At 45.2% G+C, this 13,703-nt stretch overlaps 1 protein-coding gene across 6 annotated transcripts in view; it reads right to left on the bottom strand.

The window, feature by feature from the left end:
- Ahnak (AHNAK nucleoprotein (desmoyokin)) overlaps nucleotides 1-13,703 on the bottom strand; it is an 87,652-nt gene that overhangs the window by 17,107 nt on the left and 56,842 nt on the right. For 2 of the 6 annotated variants that reach the window (XR_877685.3, XR_877684.3), the window contains exon 7: nucleotides 12,964-13,193. The exons of 3 other annotated variants lie outside the window; for them this stretch is intronic. The gene's annotated coding sequence lies outside the window, so the exon portion shown is untranslated. Of the gene's footprint in view, nucleotides 1-8,698; nucleotides 8,886-12,963; nucleotides 13,194-13,703 lie in introns of all 6 variants that reach the window. One more of the 6 variants, XR_877686.3, reaches the window with a different exon arrangement.

Raw genomic sequence — 13,703 nt, 5'->3', positions numbered from 1 at the left:
GACTGGGAGGAAGAACGGGAAGGGGAGCAAATGGTGTAATCAATATTTTAATTTTAAAAATTAAAAAAAAGAAATGCAGGTCACCTTCAAGTTATAAGCCATGACAAAATGGGAGCAATCATCCAACAATTGACGTATCTATAGTTGGCTCAGTAAAGGCCCGGCTGTGCAGAGGCCTCCAGGGAATGAATGAGTCACTTTATAAGGCAGGATAACTGAAGGTGAAGGCTTTACATGAAGGCCATTTCAACTTTTAAGTACACTCGTTCTGAAACGGCCTCTTGTTCCTGCCTTCTGAAGCAGACCACAAGTCAGACAGACACACGGAAGCATAAGCTTCCGATCCTGGTGCCAGGAGGCTGAAGCAGTGGGATTGACGTGAGTGTGAGGCCAGTCTGAGCTACCCTGTCTCAAACAGCAACAACAACAACAACAACAATAATATAAACAAGACAGAGCATATTCGATGTGAGCTTGGGCTGAAGACCAGGAGAGGCCCATTAACTCAGATTATTTCAAGGCCCTGAGGTTGATCCCAGGCCCCCACAAGAAAAAAATACAATAAAGCAGAAGGCATGAGACGGTAAGTCAGCAACCTCTGAAGGCAACACACTAGACCTGGGAACCCTGCTCCCGTCCCATCTGTCCCACCCCAGGCTCTCATCTCATCCCATCTCCAACAGCCACAGTTACTCAGCACTCAGCTGCCACACCCACGGGCCAGCAGTTTCCTTCATCCATATTACAGAACTAGAAACTTCTGGGAGTAATCCCTGAACCACACTGCAGGTGCTCCACTCATCCTCGCAGTCAGCACTCTTTTGACCTGGGACAATTGTTGTGCATGCTTGTGAAGTCCCTGCACCCTGATAAGTGGCCAGCACAAGTCACTGCGGCCACTTTTGTTTTTTGTTTTTTGTTTTTTTACTTTTTAATGATTCCTTGTGAATTTCACATTATGCAGCCCAATCCCACTCTTCCCCCCCATCCCTCCATATCTGTCCTCATCCCTTCCAACTACCCCAAGAGAAAACAAGAAATTAAAAAAAAAAAAATTCACTGTGGAAGCTGCAGTGTGTCACACACAGTGTGTCACACAGTGTGTCACACAGGAGTAGGCTTTTGCCCACACAGCTTTATTTGCAAATGTGCATTGCAATGAGTCATTGGTCTGGTCTGAGACCTCTGGCTTCTGCTACACTACCAATACTGGATCTCCTCTCGGATATCCTGCTGTTGCCCTGTGTCATGGAGATCCTGCAGCTTTGGATCTGCAGGACCAGGCCCTCTGAGTGGCCAGCAGTTCATAGATGGGGTAGATGGTGGAGTGGGCCAACTCAAAGCCCTGGATCTGGGCCTGGGTGGTAGCTGGGTTGGTCAGCCCATCAGCTCTCCCTCAGTCTCCAGCACTGTCCTGGTGAGGTGTGGGGTGTGGCCACATTTTTAAAAGACAAAACTAAGCTTTACAGTTACAGAGCTTCACAGCCACTTGATCAGTTAGTGGCAGGTGTATAATATGAACCCTTTTGGCTCCAAAACCGCATTCTTTGCAAATTCTAGAGGCACCCACTCTGCTTAAAGATCCATTATGCAAAATCCACCAAGAGGGTCTGGGAAGACAGTTTCATGGGTAAGGGGCTTGGTCCAAATGTGAGGACCAAAATATGAAACCCCAGAGCCCACACAGAGCCTGGTACAGTGGGACACCTTTGTTGACTTTTTTCAGCCTTTTTAAAGGGGTGTTTTGCCTGCACCATATTATGTCTGTGTACCATGTGTATTCATACAGACCCCACAGAGGCCAGAAGAGGATATTAGGTCCCCAGGAACTGAAGTTACAGCTGGTTATTAGCCATCATGTGGGTGGTAGGAACAGAAGCTGGGTCCCTGCAAGAGCAGCCAGTACTCTTTATCTCTGAGCCATCTCTCCAGCCCAGTAGTGTGGTTTTGCAATCCTAGTGCTTTTCCAGGGAAATGGAGTGTGGAGACAGGAGAGAATCCAGGGAGTTCTCAGCCTAGCTAGCCTGCTGTGCATAGTAGGGGTAGAGTTGGGGTGTGGGGGGAGACTGTCTCAAACAAGGTAGAAAATAAGGAACAACACCAGAATTTGACCTCTGAACTCCACACATATACTGTGTCACACACAGTCTCTCGCTCTCTCTCTCTCTCTCTCTCTCTCTCTCTCTCTCTCTCTCTCTCTCACACACACACACACACACACACACACACACACACACACACACACACACGATGATGATGAAGTTGTTATTTATTCTCTAGAGGCTTGCCTCTGCAGGTTCCTTCCCAGTTCTACACAATGTGTTGCCAATAATGTATCTGTTTCAACTATAATTTAACAGCTGTACTTTCCAATGAGTCTATTATAATAGGCTCACTACATCTCTGTACACACCCCATGCTCAGGCTGACTAGTATCCCTTTAAACTCCTGACTACCTGTCTCAAACCGCCACCTAGCACTACCTTTGTCAGCAAATTCCCTTTCTCCTTTTGCATACCGATGAACCCACACCCATCTGTTCCCACAGCCTGCCTCCCTCCAGATCTCTGCTTTCAGATTACAATCTCACAGATTAAGCCACCAAGAAAATAGAAGCCAAGATGAAAGGCTATCTCATCTTCCTTCTATCCAGCCTCCACCTGTCTGCCTTCATCCATCTGGGTACTCTCCCAGCAGGCCCATTCTTTGATGTAAGGAATGACCAACCGCCCTGCTTTGCTGGGGCTAAGGGTGTTCCTGAGATCTGGAATTCTTCATCTTAAAACTAGACTTTCTTTTGTTTGTTTGTTTGTTTTGTTTTGTTTTTTTGACACAGGGTTTCTCTGTATAGCCCTCGCTGTCCTGGCTGTCCTGGAACTCACTCTGTAGGCCAGGCTGGCCTTGAACGAACTCAGAGATCCGCCTGCCTCTGCTTCCCAAGTGCTGAGATTAAAGGCGTGCACCACCACTGCCCAGCAAAACTAGACTTTTAATGCTATAGCTGGGCAGGTAACTAATTAGCTTTGCTTTCCATACAAGGGGAGGTGCACCCTCCTGTGTACAAAAGACTTCCTACCCCATCCCTTGTCTCTTTACCAGTACTAGGGACAAGGATCCTATCATCCTGACTTCTGCCTCTTCTATCTTTCTGTCTCTGCTGAATCATCACTCGAGCAGGCCACAAGTTTTAATATTTGCCATCTTAGGGAAATATATATGTATCCTGGGACTGCAGAGATGGCTCAGTCATTAACATCACTTGCTGCTCTTCCAGAGGACCAGAGTTCAGGTTCTAACACCCACATCAGGGACTCAGAGAAGCCCTGACTCTTCCTCTTATGCCCTCCACTGGTACCCACACATAGACACAAAGATCCACACATACACACATGAATAAAAGTAAAAGCAAATAAATAAATTAAATATTTCCCTAGCCTCAGCTTTCTCTTCTTCTACTAGCTCATTTTTTAGCTATCCTCAGCAGATTTACCTGTCCTCAATGAATCTCTGCTTCTCCTCAAACCTCCATTCTCTTCTCCCCAAGAAAACCTTCATCACCACTGGGGCCAAACACAATGTATGTATTTGAGCTACAGGTTTCAGAGAAGTCAGCCCATGGTCACTTAGCTCCATCATTGGGCCAGACCATGTGGTAGAGGACAGAAGTAGAGGGAAGGAAATACAGGAAGAGACCAGAGAAAGATAAGGAAGACACAAACAGACAGATGACACTTATACTCTAAGACACCTTATATTCTCAATGTCTCAGAATCCACACTTACACACATGAATATATTCTACCACAGACTCCAAACATGTATCTTGAAGTGGTTGAGTCTACCAACACTGAGGAAATGACACTAGAAGCCATGATTGGCTTGGAAAGGACAGACGAACAGTTGCCAACACCCCCTGCTACAAGTCCTCTGCGGTACTTCTCCTCAGAAGGTGTTCAGTGACTCAAGTTTACCATTTTGCTTCTTTGAACTTCAGTTTAGTTCCGAAAACACTTCCTGCAGACTTATCTCCCATCGGGCTCCTTTAACACTTGAGAGGTCTCAGAGACAAGGACTTATAGATGAGTCTCAAAGACATGGTTCCTGTCTCTAAGAAGCATGGGAGACAATTATATTAGTTGTGTTAATTATATCAAGATTAATTAAATTCGTGTAATCATGCTACAGAAAGTGCTACAGTTGAGGGTGTGTGTGTGTGTGTGTATGTGTGTGCCTGTGTGTGTGTGTCTTGTGTGTGTGTGTGTCTGTATGTGTGTCTGTGTGTGTTTTCACATGTGGGAGTCAGTTCTGTCTTTCAACCATGTGAATTCCAAGTGTTAAACTCTGATCATCAGACTTAGCACCATTACCCACTGAAACCATCTTGCCAGCCCAAGCAACAGCAATTGCATCACTGTAGATGGAACAATTCTTTCTGATGTCTTGCAAGAGTCTTGCACTGTAGGGTACTTAGCAGCAATCCTGCCACCACGTACTAGATGGCAGTAGAAGTCCCCTTGTGAAAGGGGGAAACCCTCCTGTGAACCGCATGTTGGGGAATGAGGAGACAGCAGAGAAAGACATCATGTCTGCAGTAGCAGACAGACACTGAATCTGGAAAACCCTATAATAGCCCCATCTGAGGCTCCTCTAAGCTCCTCCTCTGGAGAAGGGAAACATTAGTAAAATCTAGATCTATCTCCATATCCACAAGGCCTCATAAAATTAAGAAAGCACCTTCCATCTAACTTCTTAGCAAAGAGAAAATTGTCATTTTTAACCGACAGAATCAATATCATTTTTACTATTAACTATGTAACTTCCATTTGCCTGAACCACTTTAGTCTAAGACTGAGGCTGAGATCATTTTAACCATGATTTCCATGATGCTGGCTCTGACCCCTGACAGCTGCAGTAGGATCCTAGCCTCCCACAGCCCACTTCTCATACACACATTTACATGGATGTGAGTCCACATACATGTGTATGCATACAAACATGCATTTGTAAACCTCTGTGTATATATGAGTGTTTTGTATGTGTATACATACACAAGCATATGTGTGTACCTATATAAACACAAGTGCATGTGTGCATGTATGCATACATACTGTTACACGTACACAGGCATGCATCCACACATACACCCATAATTCCACCATTCAGGAGGTCAAAGTACAAAGATCACATTTTTGAAGATAGACAGGGCTCACATAGTGGGGCCCTGTCTCAAAAAATAAAAACAAAAATCAAGTGCCAGGAGCTCACTCACCCACACTGAACCTCTCCCACATTTTTTGGTTTTGTTTTTGTCTTTTCATTCTTATTCTTATTTTGAGACAAGGTCTCATATAGACTAGGCTAATCTGAAGTTCACCATGTACCCAAAGATGACTTCAAATTCTTTTTATTCTTTTTTTTCTTTTCTTTTCTTTTTTTTTTTTTTTAGTTCTATGCATGGTTTATTTAGCTTAACATCGTGCTATCAAGTTCCAGTTTTTTCCTACAAGTGTCACAATTTCATTTTTTTCATTATGGCTACATAAAACTGCATTTCTTTTATCCACTAATATGTTAATTAGCAGCTAGTCTCCTTCCATCTTCTGGCTATTGTGGATAGCTCAGCAGTGAACAGCGATGTGCCTGTAGATATTGGGATATATTGACTAAGAGTCTTTTGAATAAATGCCAGGGAGTAGTGCAGCTGGGTCATTTGGTGGTTTTATTTTTAGGTTGTTCGTTGATTTAGAATATTGTGCTATCTCCACAATAGCTGCACAACTTTGCATCCCCCAATTGCAGTAAACAGAGTTTTCCCTTTCTTCACACCCCCACTTGTCATTTGTTTGCTTCATGACAGCCACTCTGACTGGTACGTGATGAGATCTAAAAGGGATTTTAACTTAAATTTCTCTGATAGTTAAAGATTTGACTTCAAATTCTTGATCCTTCTGCCTCTAACCCCCAAATTCTGGTATTACAGATCCATGCCTCCTTGTCTATGTCTGTCTGTTTATTAGAGCCTATAACTCCAGGCTAGCCTGGCTCTCATGCAAGGCCCGTTTCAACCTCTCAGATGCTGGGATTATAGATGTGAGTCCATGCCATCTGTGTGTGGATGCGATGTGGCTAGCTGCCTCAATAGCCTGCCACCATGACTTCTCTATCACTGTGCCTAGAACTGTGAACCAAAATAAGCTCTTCCTTCCTTGTATCCTTTGCAAGGAATTTGCCACAGCAGCGAGGAGAGTGAGGATACAGCCCTATTCAAATACTTCCCCTGCAGGCTTTCACTTCACATTCTGACCCGACTCACCTAGGCCAGCTTCCCACACTGTCCTCCTACTGCCCCGTAAGGCCCCTGTTCTCCAGGCACCTCCACTTTGGTTGCCCTCCCTGGGTACCACAAACCCCATCCTCCTCTAGGATCTCCATTACCCCATCTTGTGAGCTACCATTCATATCTCTCCACTTTGAACTCCACCACCCTCTAAATAATAACAGATCAACCTCGCTGCTTCTAAGTAATAACTACCAGCCACCAGCCGCCTCTCCTCCCCCACCCTGTCAAGGGCCTCTCTGTGGCTGTTGGCCTGCCTCCTGCCTGCTCTGACTCATACCAGCCCTCAAGAACCGCATGAATTCAGCCCTCCCTTGATGCCTATGCCAGGACCACACTTCCTCTCCCGCTCTTCCCACCCGCTACCATAATTTCTCAAAGAATGATCCAGACCCTGGCATGAGGATGACCAGAAGCCCTTGTTTAAAATACTCGGACAGTGAAATAAACCAGACACAAAGGCAAACTCTGAATTTACCTTCTGAGGTTACTCAAATAGTTAGCTATGTAGGGACAGAATGGTGGTTGCAGGGGCTCAGGCAGGGGGGCTGGGAAGGTGGTGTTCAACAGGGATGTTCAAGGGGTCTGAGTTTTAGCAGGAAAAGGGGGAAAGGTTCTAAAGATGGATAGCAGTACAGAATGTGAGCTTATTTAAACTAGAGCACTGCACACTTAATGGTTAAAACATGTGGTGTGTGTGTGTGTGTGTGTGTGTGTGTGTGTGTGTGTGTGTGTGTATGTGTGTGTGTAACTTACCTGATAGAGTGCTTACTTAGCATGCATGAGGCCCTGGCTTTGATTCCCCAGTGCCAAACAGCCATGATGGCACATGCTTATAACCTCAATAGTCCATAGGAAGTAGAAGTGAACAGGAGATTCTGACGTTCAAGGTCATACTGGCTACCTAGCAAGCTGAGACCAGCCGGGGACTACAAGAGACCATGTCTCGAAAATCGGTACTAAAACTGGAAATTTTTGTTAAGTACATTCTACTTCAATTCTTTAAAGCTATGAGGAAATCAGAGCCTTGGGAGTTGGGGTACAACACCATATTTTTCACAAGCCCCCTGGTAGTTTTTATGCATCATATGTGTAAGAACCACTTATTCGCCAGGCAGTGGTGGCACACGCCTTTAATCCCAGCACTTGGGAGGCAGTGGCAGGCGGATTTCTGAGTTCAAGACCAGCCTGGTCTACAGAGTGACTTCCAGGACAGCCAGGGCTACACAGAGAAACCCTGTCTTGGGGAAAGGAAAAAAAAAAAAAAAGCAGCTAAAAAAAAAAGAAGAACCACTTTATTGCTTGTGTCATTTTCTGAACAGAACCTGTAATTCCCAGACTTAGTCACACAGTGAGGTCTAGCACAACCTGGAATAGATGAGACCCTGATTACAAAAATAAATGAAGTGTTTAATGTCAGCCAGTTACTAAATCCCCCAGACTTTACTCTCCTGATCTGTAAGATGGACACAACACTGCCTTCTCCGGGATCTTCTTTTTTTTTTTTTGGTTTTTCGAGACAGGGTTTCTCTGTATAGCCCTGGCTGTCCTGGAACTCACTCTGTAGACCAGGCTGGCCTTGAACTCAGAAATTCGCCTGCCACTGCCTCCCAAGTGCTGGGATTAAAGGTGTGCGCCACCACGCCTGTTGTCTCTGGGCTCTTCTGAGGGTTGCATCAGATACAGAACATGACTGCTAGGGTCCTCAGAAAAAGTGATCTGAAAAGCCAGGGGTGGAGGAAGATGACTTTACTCCCAGTACTCAGGAGGCAGAGGTAGGCAGATCTCTATGAGTTTGTGTCCAGCCTTGTCTACACAGAGTTCCAGGCCAGTCAGGGCTACATAGAGAGGCCTGTCTCAAGAGAAGACAAAAGTGAGTTTGAGGGGCTGAAATGGCTCAACAAAAGAAAGTGCTGATGATCTAAGTCTGATTTCTAGAACCTAAGGTAAAGGGAACTGACTCCTACACGTTCCCCTTGTACCTCTACCTGCATGCTGTGCCATGCCTGCACCCTTACTAACAGATGCCACATGCTCTGTACACATACACATATGTATTCTTCACACACACAAACACACACACACCAGTAAGTAAGTAAGAAAGTAAGTAAGTAAGTAAGTTAGTAAGTAAGTATTGCTTTTTGAGACATGGTTTCTCTGTGTAGGCCTGGCTGTTCTAGAACTCATTCCATAGGTCCTTAAACTGACCTTAAACTCAGAGAGTTTCCCCAAGATGGGAGTACTGGGATTAAAGGTGTGTGTTATCACCATCCAGCTGAATAATTAATAATTTTTTAAAAAGATGCCTCTTTTGAAAAAAAAAAAAGTGAGCTTGTCATTTGGTCAGCCCATGAACACTTACTGAATACTTGTCAGAGCTCTGGGGATTGAAGTCAGAGCAGACAGAAACTGTCCCAATATGCCCGGTGCTCATAGACAGCAGGCTGTCCTTTCTCCTGTTCCTGCCAGATAGAACACCTGGCCACAGGTAAGGAAGGTCCTCATCTTAGAGGCTGAGGTTACAGTCTGGTAAAGGGTGTGAGGGGACCCTGTCAAACATAATACAGAAAAGCTGTGTGAGCCTGGTAAAGAGAGTCTCTGAAAACTTAAAATTGAGGCGCGCCCTATCAAACCCAGGGTCAGGACTTATCTGAGCCAACAATGGCTGTACTGAGACCTGAATAGCTTCTAGGTATTCCCGACCCAAGATTAACAACAACAACAACAACAACAACAAAAAGCCCAGAGACTTTGATATATTTGAGGAAGAAAACAAAAAGGCCAAGGTTGGTGCATGATGGGAAATGTACACCAGGAAACCTGTTGTTTTGCTGGTGGGAGGTGTGTGTTCTGAATCCATGAGGCCTTCATTAGTCAGCAGCCATGCAAGAAGCCATCTTATACTCAGTTGCCCCTTCTCGAAGGAATTCCTCCCCAGAGACACTGTTATCTTAAAAGAAGAGCGTCTGTGGTCTCCTTATCTCCTCATCCATCCTTCTCTCCCTGTGTGACTTCTTGTCAGCTGAGCCTGGAGGCCTGCAAGGGTAGGCTGAGCCCCTGTGTTCTGCTCACAGTAAGAGCAGACCCTCTCCTGCTAGCTACCAGTGCTCAACCCAGATCCACCCCCAACAAGACCCAGGACATGTGCTAATCGGTTCTCTCTCTCACCCACATACTTCAGGGAACACGGAAAACGGCATCTTGGGCTAGAGCGTTCCTTAGTGGTAAAATGCTGGCCTAATACGGTCAAGGCCTTAAACTTAAGTTCCACATCTAAGAGAGAGAGAGTCTAAAGTAGGGAAGGGAAAAGGAGGAAGAAAAGGAAGAGAGAGGGAAAGTAAAACAAAAAAAGATTTAAAAAAGGAAAATGGCTTTTTAATTTAATTTTTGTTTTCTTTTGTTATTGTTGTTTTGTTTTGTTTGTTTTTTTGTTTTTAGTTTTTTTGTTTGTTTGTTTTTTGAGACAGGGTTTCTCTGTGTAGCCCTGGCTGTCCTGGAACTCACTCTGTAGACCAGGCTGGCCTCGAACTCAGAAATCCACCTGTCTCTGCCTCCCAAGTGCTAGGAATAAAAGCATGCACCACCACTGCCCGGCTTAGTTTAATATTTATGTATTTGTTTGTCTGTCTGTTTATGTGTATGAGTTGTGTGTGTGTACCACATGCTTGAACTGCCTGTGGAGGTCAAAAGAGGGTGTTAGGTCCCAGAACTGGAGTTGCAAACAGTTGTTAAGACCCATGTGGGTACTGAGACCTGAACCCCAGTTCTCGGTAGGAGCAAACACTCCTAGCTGCTGGGCTAACTCTGCAGCCCCAAAACTGAGTCATATAAATTAATTTTTGTACTTTCTTTTTTGAAGCACTGGGGATTGAATTCAAGTCCTCATGCATGCTAGGCATGAACACCCCTAGTCTTTCTTCAACTGGTAAACTGCTTGCTGGGTGTGGTTGTTTGAATAAGAATGGCCCCCATAGGTTTATAGATTTGAATGCTGTGTCATCAGGGAGTGGAACTACTTGAGAAGGATTAGGAGGTGCAGCCTTGTTAAAGGAAGTGTGTCACAGAGGGCTGGACTTTAAGGTTCCAAAAGCCCCAAGCCAGGCCCAGAGTCTCTCTTTTCCTGCCTCCTACAGATGTGAATATAGAACTGCTCCAGTACCATGTTTGCCTGTGTGCAGCCATGCTCCCCATCATGCTGATAATGAACTAAACCTCTGAAACTGCAAGCAAGTCCCAGCTAAGTGCTTTCTTTCATAAGAGTGGCCTTGGTCATGGTGTCTCTTCACAGCAAACAGTGTCTGAGACACTGAGCAAGCATGGGGACCTTGGCAATGGCCTACTTTCCTAATCCCAGAGCTGGAAGGCATGAACAGCTGAACCACCAGCTCCAGGCCAATTAGAAACGATCTCTCAAAACAAAGTAGATGGCCCCGAAGGAACCACACCCAAGGTTGACTGTAGCCTCCAGCCACATGCACGTGCCCAGCCACATGCATGTGTGCGTGTGTACACACACAAAAATAAGTAATTTTCATGTCCTTCACACCAAAACTAATATTTTTAATTTGTTTTTTTCTTCTTTTAATTTTCTCAAATTGACTTCAACAATTGGCAATGCTTAGAAAAGGGGCACATATTTCACTGAGCATGGTGGCACACATCTTTAACCACTAAGCCATTTCTGCAGGCCCAGCGCACATCTTTAATCCTAGTACTCAAAAGGCAGAGGTAGGTGGATCTGTGAGGTTGAGGCCAGCCTGATCTACAAAGCTTGTTAGAGGATAGCCAAGGCTACACAGAGAAACCCTATCTCAAACAAAAACAAAAACAAACAATGCCCCCTCCCAAAAAAATTTTTTTAAAAAAAGGCATATATTGCTACAAAAACCACAGTAAGGCTGGGCTTCTTGGCTTGTGTCTGTAATCCCAGCACTCAGGAGACTGAGGCAGGACAATCTGGAGTTCAAGGACAGCCTGAATTATGTAATAGGACTTTGTCACCAAAAAATAAAATAAAATAAAATAGAAAGACAAAAAAAATCACATTAAAATCATTCCTCCTGGGACTCTTGGCCCACAGATATCTCTCTCACGTTGACACAATTAAAGATCACAGAATGCCTACTTCAACACTCACTGGAGCAAGATCATTGCACAATATTTAAGGGCTTTATTTTTTTTCTCTTTCTCAAGAGTTCCACAACTTGTATAGTTTGGGGTCTACAAGTGGTGAATGTGCTAAGAAATTCCCTAAACATTTTGTCTGGACAACATTTTCGTCTCTGGTACAAGGAAGGTTGGAAGGTTGCCAGGCTGCTTAGAACTCTTTTATTAAGCTATTTCTCTAAGAGCCTGTCACCATGCAGATGGGAACTGCCTGGACAGGGAGCAGGCCTCTATTCTGTGACCTAGTGCCTTCCACTGCCTCCTTCCACTGTGTGTGAATCCCCACTGGGGATAAGGAACAAAATCAAAACTGCCTTTCCAAATCAGACTGGACAATTGGGTGATGGGTTCTTGGGTGCAACCCTGCCCTTTGCCTCCTGTGCTACAAAGTTATTCTCGGAAACAGTCCAAAGTGGCTTTGGGGAATATGGGTATCTCAACCTCCTTTGGACTTCAGAGAAGAGCTTGGCTGGTTCCAAGGAGCTGGAATGTAGGGAGAGGCAGATAAGGAGCCAGGTGCTCCTTGTGGCTTGATTGTGTCAGGTTTGTAGGAGGGCCCTCCCTCCTCCAGCCTCCCACCATTGACAGTCCTGAGCAGGAGAGCAGCAGGCAAGTCAAGGAAACCCAGACCCCACTCCCCGCCAAGGAGGCCAGTGCTGCCTGGGCTTGCTGGGGAAAGCAGGCTTAGCCCAGCACCGGCAGTCCTGGGACGGGCATCTGCCAATCTTACCTCTCCTGCCGTCAAAGCCCGTCTGTGGGTGATGGCTTCAAGGTGCAAGAAAATGTAACTTGAAGCCTAGATTAAATCACTGGTCTTGACAGAGTTCATTCCACATACATCAGCACAGAGGCTTGTCAGGCAAATTTGGGATTAGCAAAGAAGGGTTCTCTCCAAATGGGCCTGAACTCTGAAGCCCTGACCTTTGTCCTCAAATAGGGCTTTTTTTTTTTTTTTTTTCCTGAGCTCTGCTATGCAAGGAATTCTGTTGCAATGTAAAAAACAAAAATTCTTCCTGGAGCTGTTGCTTTGTGGCCCAACCAGGTCAGAACACATAGTGTGGAGAAAGAAAGGCTCCTTGCCTGGCCTTGTACGCAGCCCCCTGAGAGAAACACCAGTGACTGAAGACCTCCACCTTCCCCGAAGCCTTTTAGATGTCTTCCATGCCGGAGGAGACTCGAACTACACAGGAAACTAGCAGCTGGCGCTAAACTAAATGGAAGAAAGGTGACTGAGCTTCTCCTGTCCTTCCTTCGGCAACAGCCCGAGCGCTGCCTTCCTACCCTCACACTTCCTACCCTGTGACCTACACTGCAGCCCCAAACCTACAGGGATTCACTTTCAAGACCCTTCAAAGACCATATCCTACCTCATCAAACCAACCCTCTGCCTACATGTTAAAGCTTTTTTTTTTTTTTAATTGAGAGAAGGAGAGATTTTTCTCTCTTTCCACTTTTCCACACCTTTGCCTTTAGGTATCCAACTCAGGTTGTCAGGCCTGTGTGTCAAGTGCTTTCACCCACAGAGACATCTTGCTAATCCTGGTTTGGTTTTTCTTCTTGAAATAGAGTTCCACAGTATAGTCCAAGATGGTCTGGCACTCACTGTACAATTGTCAACTTGACACAAGCTAGCATCATCAGCGAGGCTTCCTTGGATTGGATTGGGATGTTAGCAAGCCTGTAAAGCAGTTCTTTTAAAAAAAAAAAAAAAGATTTGTTTATTTATTATATCTAAGTACACTGTAGCTGTCTTTAGACACACCAAAAGAGGGCATCAGATCTCATTACAGATGGTTGTGAGTCACCATGTGGTTGCTGGGATTTGAACTCAGGAAGAGCAGTTAGTGCTCTTTTCCACTGAACCATCTCTCTAGCCCGTAAAGCCATTCTTAATTAGAGATTGATGGGACAGGGCTTAGTCCATTGTGGTTGGAGCCATCACTGGGCTGGTGATCCTAAGGTCTATTAGAAAGCAGGCTGAGCACACCATGGGGAGCAAGCCAGTAAGCAGCACCTCTCCATCAGCTTCTGCCTCCAGGTTCCTTCCTTGTTTGAGTTCCTGTCCTGACTTCCTTCAATGATAAACCCTTTCCTCCATGAGCATTTTTGGACATAGTGTTTCATCACAGCATAAGACAATAACCCAGTGCTGGTCATGCTGGTGCACGCCTTTAATCCCAGCACTCGGGAGGCAGAGGCAG

Source organism: Mus musculus, chromosome 19 (genome assembly GCF_000001635.26).
Source record: "Mus musculus strain C57BL/6J chromosome 19, GRCm38.p6 C57BL/6J".
NCBI lineage: Eukaryota > Metazoa > Chordata > Mammalia > Rodentia > Muridae > Mus > Mus musculus.
This window is presented reverse-complemented; position numbering and strand designations above follow the sequence as displayed.